Source organism: Tursiops truncatus, chromosome 19 (assembly GCF_011762595.2).
Source record: "Tursiops truncatus isolate mTurTru1 chromosome 19, mTurTru1.mat.Y, whole genome shotgun sequence".
NCBI classification, from domain to species: Eukaryota; Metazoa; Chordata; class Mammalia; order Artiodactyla; family Delphinidae; genus Tursiops; species Tursiops truncatus.
This window is the reverse complement of record NC_047052.1, coordinates 57,112,232-57,118,620: the sequence shown is the minus strand read 5'-3', so window position 1 is coordinate 57,118,620 and position 6,389 is coordinate 57,112,232. Positions and strand designations below refer to the sequence as shown.

At 40.6% G+C, this 6,389-nt stretch overlaps 2 protein-coding genes across 2 annotated transcripts in view; both read right to left on the bottom strand.

Annotated features, from left to right (window-relative positions):
• Nucleotides 1-6,389, bottom strand: part of LOC109548920 (uncharacterized) — a 56,675-nt gene that overhangs the window by 37,139 nt on the left and 13,147 nt on the right. The window lies entirely within an intron of this gene.
• The window catches only part of LOC109548891 (mitochondrial import inner membrane translocase subunit Tim8 A-like), a 34,438-nt gene that overhangs the window by 16,104 nt on the left and 11,945 nt on the right, over nucleotides 1-6,389 (bottom strand). The gene's annotated exons all lie outside the window — the stretch shown is intronic.

The following is a 6,389-nucleotide window of genomic DNA, read 5'->3' as shown; positions in this document are numbered from 1 at the left end:
GGAAGTGAAAGACTTCTAGTTTAAAAACTATAAGACACTGAGGAAATAAATTGAAGATGACACAAACAAATGGGAAGATATACCATGCTCATGGATTGGAATAATCAATATCATGGAAATATACATACTACTCAAAGCAATCTACAGACTCAGTGCAATCCTTATCAAAATACCAATGACATTTTTCACCAGAACTAGAACAAATATTTCTAAAATTTGTATGGAACTACAAAAGACCCCAAATACCCAAAGCAGTCTTGAGACAGAAGAGCAAAGCTGGAGGTATCATGCACCCAGACTTGAAACCATACTACAAAGCTATCATAACCAAAACAGTATGGTCTTGTCACAAAATCAGACACATAGATCAATGGAACAGAGTAAAAAGTCCAGAAGTAAACCCACAGTCATATGGTCAATTTATCTATGACAAAGGAGGCAAGAGTGTACAATTGGGAAAGGACAGTTGCCTCAATAAATGGTGGTGGTAAAACTAGGTAGCTACACGTGAAAGAATAAAACTAGGGGGCTTCCCTGATGGTACAGTTGTTAAGAATCTGCCTGCCAATGCAGGGGACACAGGTCTGAGCCCTGGTCCAGGAAGATCCCACATGCCACGGAGCAACTAAGCCCGTGCACCACAACTACAGAGTCTGCGCTCTAGAGCCTGTGAGCCACAACTACTGAGCCCACATGCCATAACTACTGAAGCCTGTGTGCCTAGAGCCTGTGCTCTGCAACAAGAGAAGTCACCACAGTGAAAAGCCTGTGCACTGCAACGAAGAGTAGCCCCCACTTGACGGAACTAAAGAAAGCCCACATGCAGAATGAAGACCCAACACAGCCATAAATAAATAAATAAATAAATTTATTAAAAAAAAAGAATAAAACTAGACCACTTACACCACATATAAAAATAAACTCAAAATGGATTAAGGACTTAAATTTTTTTTTTCTTTTTTTTTTTGCGGTATGCAGGCCTCTCACTGTTGTGACCTCTCCCGTTGTGGAGCACAGGCTCCGTATGTGCACGCTCAGTGACCATGGCTCACGGGCCCAGCCGCTCCGCGGCATGCGGGATCCTCCCAGACCAGGGCACGAACCCGTGTCCCCTGCATCGACAGGCAGACTCTCAACCACTGCACCACCAGGGAAGCCCCAAAGACTTAAATTTAAGACCCCCAAACCATAAAACTCTTTAGAAGAAAACATAGGCAGTAACCTCTTTGACATCAGTCTTAGTAATATTTTTTTGGATGTGTCTCCTCAGGCAATGGCAACAGAAGCAAAAATAAATAAGTGGGATCACATTAAACTAAATAGCTTTTGCACAGCAAAGGAAACCACCAACAAAATGAAAAGGCAGCCTACTGAATGGGGGAAGATATTTTCAAATGATATATCCAATAAGGGGTTGATAATCCAAAATATATATAGAACTCATACAACACTATATTTAAAATAAAAAAAATTTTTAAACGGGCTAAGAAGCAGAATAGACATTTTTCCGAAGAAGACATACAGATGGCCAACAGGCACATGAAAATATGCTCAACTTCATTAATCATGACAGAAATGCAAATCAAAACCACAATGAGATACCACCTCACGCATGTCAGAATGGCTTATCAAAAAGAAACAACAGGGCTTCCCTGGTGGCGCAGTGGTTGGGAGTCCGCCTGCCGATGCAGGGGACACGGGTTTGTGCCCTGGTCCGGGAGGATCCCACATGCCGCGGAGTGGCTGGGCCCGTGAGACATGGCCACTGGGCCTGCGCTCCGGACCCTGTGCTCCGCAACGGGATAGGCCACAGCAGTGAGAGGCCCGTGTACCAGAAAAAAAAAAAGAAACAACAGGACTTCCTAGTGGTGCAGTGGTTAAGAATCTGCCTGCCAATGCAGGGGACATGGGTTCAAGCCCTGGTCTGGGAAGATCCCACATGCCATGGAGCAACTAAGCCCATGCGCCTCAACTACTGAGCCTGTGCTCTAGAGCCTGTGAGCCACAACTACTGAAGCCCATGTGCCTAGAACCCACGCTCCACAACAAGAGAAGCCACTGCAATGAGAAGCCCACACACGGCAACAAAGAGTAGTCCCCACTCACCACAACTAGAGAAAGCCTGCATGCAGCAATAAAGACCCAACGCAGCCAAAAATAAATAAGTAAAATAAATTTTTTAAAAAGAAACAAGTGTTGACCAGAATGTGGAGAAAAGGGAACCCTCAAACACTGTTGATGGGGATGTAAATTGGCCCAGCCACTGTGGAAAACAGTATGGAGGTTCCTCAAAAAACTGAAAATAGAACTATCAATGGTTGAACAATTACACTTCAGCTTATTTGAAGAAAACAAAAACACTAATTTGAAAAGACATATGCACCCCTATGTTCATTGCAGCATTGTTTACAATAGCCAAGATATTGACAGGACCTAAGTTTATCAATAGATGAATGGATAAAGATGTGGTATGTATGTGTGTGTGTAGCTATGTATAACACACAAAATGCAATATCACTCAGCCATAAAAAATAAGAAATCGTGCCATTTGCAACAACATGGATGGACCTGGAGGGTGTTATGTTAAATGAAATAAGTCAGAGAAAGAAATACTATATGATTTTACCTCTATGTTGGATCTAAAAAACAAAAAAAAAATGAACAAACAAAACAGAAACAGACTCATAGATACAGAGAACAAACTCATGGTTACCAGAGGGAAGGGGGATGAATGGTTGGACAAAATAGATGAAGCAGTTTACAAGGTAGAAAATTCCAGATATAAAATGAATGTCATGAGGATGTAATTTGCACATAGGAAATATAGTCAATAATATTGTAACCAGTGCTCAAACATAGTAACTGGTCTTACTGAGGTGATCATTTCATAATGCACAAAAATAATGAATCAATGTTATACACCTGAACCTAATATAAACGTAAAAAAATAATGAATGAATGCAACAAAAAAGAAACCTCTCACAAATTTTCTTCTGTTGAGTGTTTTTTTCTATTCAGCTCAAAATACTTTTTCCAGTGTGTTTTTTGTTTTATTTTGGTTTTGTTTTTTTAATTGCTGTGTGTGTGAGGAGAGAGAGATGGAGAGGAGAGGGAAATCAAACTAATACAGAAGGGGTCTTCTTTTATCTTATATAATGCTTCTACAAAAGTGCTATTGCAAATGTCATGCCTCTTTGTCCCTTATAAAATACTTCCCCGCACATTGTGAACTGCTCTATGCACTTTTATTCATTGTTACATTGGTGTTTCTCTCTAGTGAAATAAGTCAAGAAAATAAATATATAACGTTTGGGAAGGAATAAAGACTTTATCACTAACCACCTTAATTATTTCTTCAAATTTCATCTACACCTGACTCCTACTATGGAGACCCAATTTACAATTGCAATGCTTCCCTACTCCCTATACTTTTCTTCACCTCTATGTGGCTCTTCTTTTCTCTTTCCCTAAGACCTATTATTACCATCTAAGATACTATGTAATTTAACAACTTAGCACATTGCTTGTTGTGTGTTTCCCTTAACCAGAATGCAATTTCCATGAGGATGCATTTTTTTTACTTATTATGTTCTGTGCACTCATATATATCTAGGAATGTGCCTGACAAGGCACGCAACGAATATATGTTGAAGCACTGAACAAACATGAAAACCGGAAGTTCCTGTTCATTTGTAACATTGTTTGCTATTTTTTCCAACACTGCTTATTCCTGTCTCACCCAATCAGTTTCAATACCTTCAAGGGTTCTCAGGAATGGAAAGAAGTCATATTTTGGATTCAAACGCTGAATTGACTAAGAAAGATGGATAGGATATGCTCAGTTTTTTTCTTTCTTCTCTCAACTTTTAGATTTCAGTGTCTTCTGCTCCTTTTCCATTAGGATTTTTATTTCAAAAATAATTTCTTCCCTATCTGTTCTGCTCTCCTGTTAAGATATCTTTATTAATCACTTTTAGTAGCTTTCAGTGGTTGCATAGCTCACAAATGTTTTCCAGAAATGACCTCAAATCCCTTTGCAGACACTATTACTGCAATTACAGATGAAGTGATTAATCACCTTCCAGCAAAAAGATGAGATCATGACATTTCAAAACATTTACCCAGGGTTCAGAATCCCCCCCTTTCCACACCTGCAGCCACTGTTCTCACAGCAAACAATTGGGTTAGTAGATTTCTTTTTTTTTTCCTCCAGATAGGTTTCACATTCTCTTAAGGAATGTATTTCAGGAAATCTATGAAGATTATAGATTCATAGATTAAGAAATAATTAGGCGGGACTTCCCTTGATGGCACAGTGGTCGAGAATCCGCCTGTCAATGCAGGGGACATGGGTTTAATTCCTGGTCTGGGAAGATCCCACGTGCCGTGGAGCAACTAAGCCTCTGTGCCACAACTACTGAGCCTGCACTCTAGAGCCCTCAAGCCACAACTACTGAGCCCGCGTGCCTAGAGCCCATGCTCTGCAACAAGAGAAGCCACCACAATGAGTAGATCCCACATACCATGGAGCAACTAAGCCCATGCGCCACGACTATTGAGCCTGTGCTCTAGAGCCTATGAGCCACAACTACTGAAGCCTGCGTGCCTAGAGCCGGTGCTTGGCAACAAGAGAAGCCACCACAATGAGAAGCCTGTGCACCGCAACAAAGAGTAGCCCCTGCTCGCCAACTAGAGAAAGCCTATGCACAGCAACAAAGACCTGACACAGACAAAAATAAATAAATAAGCATTTTAAAAAATAATTAGGCTTTCTGAGGTTGAAATATTAAAAAATTTAGAGAGACAGATAGCAGACAAACAGACAAAAACAGGAAAGGAAAGACATTTGTTAAGGGAACCAGAGGCTATCACCACACTTGTCCACCTGCTTCAGGGCTGCTGGAGATTTTCGTTTCTCCTCCTGTTACCAACCCTTTATGAAAACATCTCTCACTTATCCCTAGTAAGCACACTGAACCTCACAGGTTTCACTCTAAAGATTTCTTCCTACAAGCATGTGATGAGCAGTAAGACAGGGAAGATGGGTTCCCAGATGCTGAGTTTGAGAATGATAGCTGCTGCTATGCATAAGTGCTTTTGGTGGTGTTCCTTTGTTTTGCAAAGGGGGGGAGGGGCATGTGTTGTTAGCCAAAGTCTAGTATGTTTCTAAATTTCTCTCAGTTGTAAAAGTTAACATTCATTCTCATTCAGAGAAAATAAAGTCTCTTTTATTTTGCATTTATAGAAACAAATTTTATGTGAAGAAAAACATGTTACCAAACCAGGTCCGTTTGCCCAATGTGCAGCAAGCCAAATACTGAGATGTAGAGGTTTGCAGCAGAGAAAGGGTTTATTTTTATTTGTACAAGGCAGCCAAGTGAGGAGATTGGAGAACAAATACCAAATACACATTTCAGGAGATGGGGAACTTGGGCCATTTATGGGTGAAGAGTGTAGTGTGGTCAGTGGTATAGGGAAGGTGATTGGAGGCAGGAAAAGGTGAAATAATCATCGTTCTGTGCAGGCACAATGGAGCTACATGCTTTCAGGGACACGTGCAAATTCAGGAGGAGTTGGTATGAAACGTTTGGGGGAATTTGGGGCTGTAAAGTTGAAGGTCATTTATCAGACAACCAAGTCTATTCTGTGCATGCTTGGTTTGGCCACATTGGTTTCATCTATTTTCAGCCACTTTTGTTGTGTTACAAGCCAAGGTGTTTTCAACTAGCTGCTCCATTATCTCCTGTTCTGTCAGACAAGTTCAAGAATTTCTGTTAGTCACCAATTTCTGTTAACCCTATGGGGCACGGTTTCAGGATGGGTTTTTTAACCCTATAAGGAATAGTTTCAATACCCCATCTTTTTTTAAAAAATTTTATTTATTTGTTTATACAGCAGGTTCTTATTAGTCATCAATTTTATACACATCAGTGTATACATGTCAATCTCAATCGCCCAGTTCATCACACTACCCCACCCCCTGCCTTTTGATCATTACTCAGTCTTAAGGGAAGAGGGGCAATGACTACTCTGGCTACTTCCTGCAGAAGAGGCATAGGCCTGATATGGGCTTGAGGAATGAAACTGTTTCTTATTTGATTGCAAATACTCATGATTCCTTAGATGAGGCCAAGGTTTTTGTTCTGGTCCTTTATGTTCATATGGGTTGGGGTTTGGGGCTTAAACATATGAGACAAAGAGCAAGTAGATTTCTGACAAGAAGGAATATAAATCCTAGCAAGCATAAAACAACACCACCTAGTTAACTAATCCCTATAATACAGACCTTATTCCTGATGGGATCCATGAGCATATATTTCCTAAGAGACTGGATCCAGGAAAATAGTCCTGGAAACCAGTTTGGACCCAGTACTTCTGGGATATTTGCT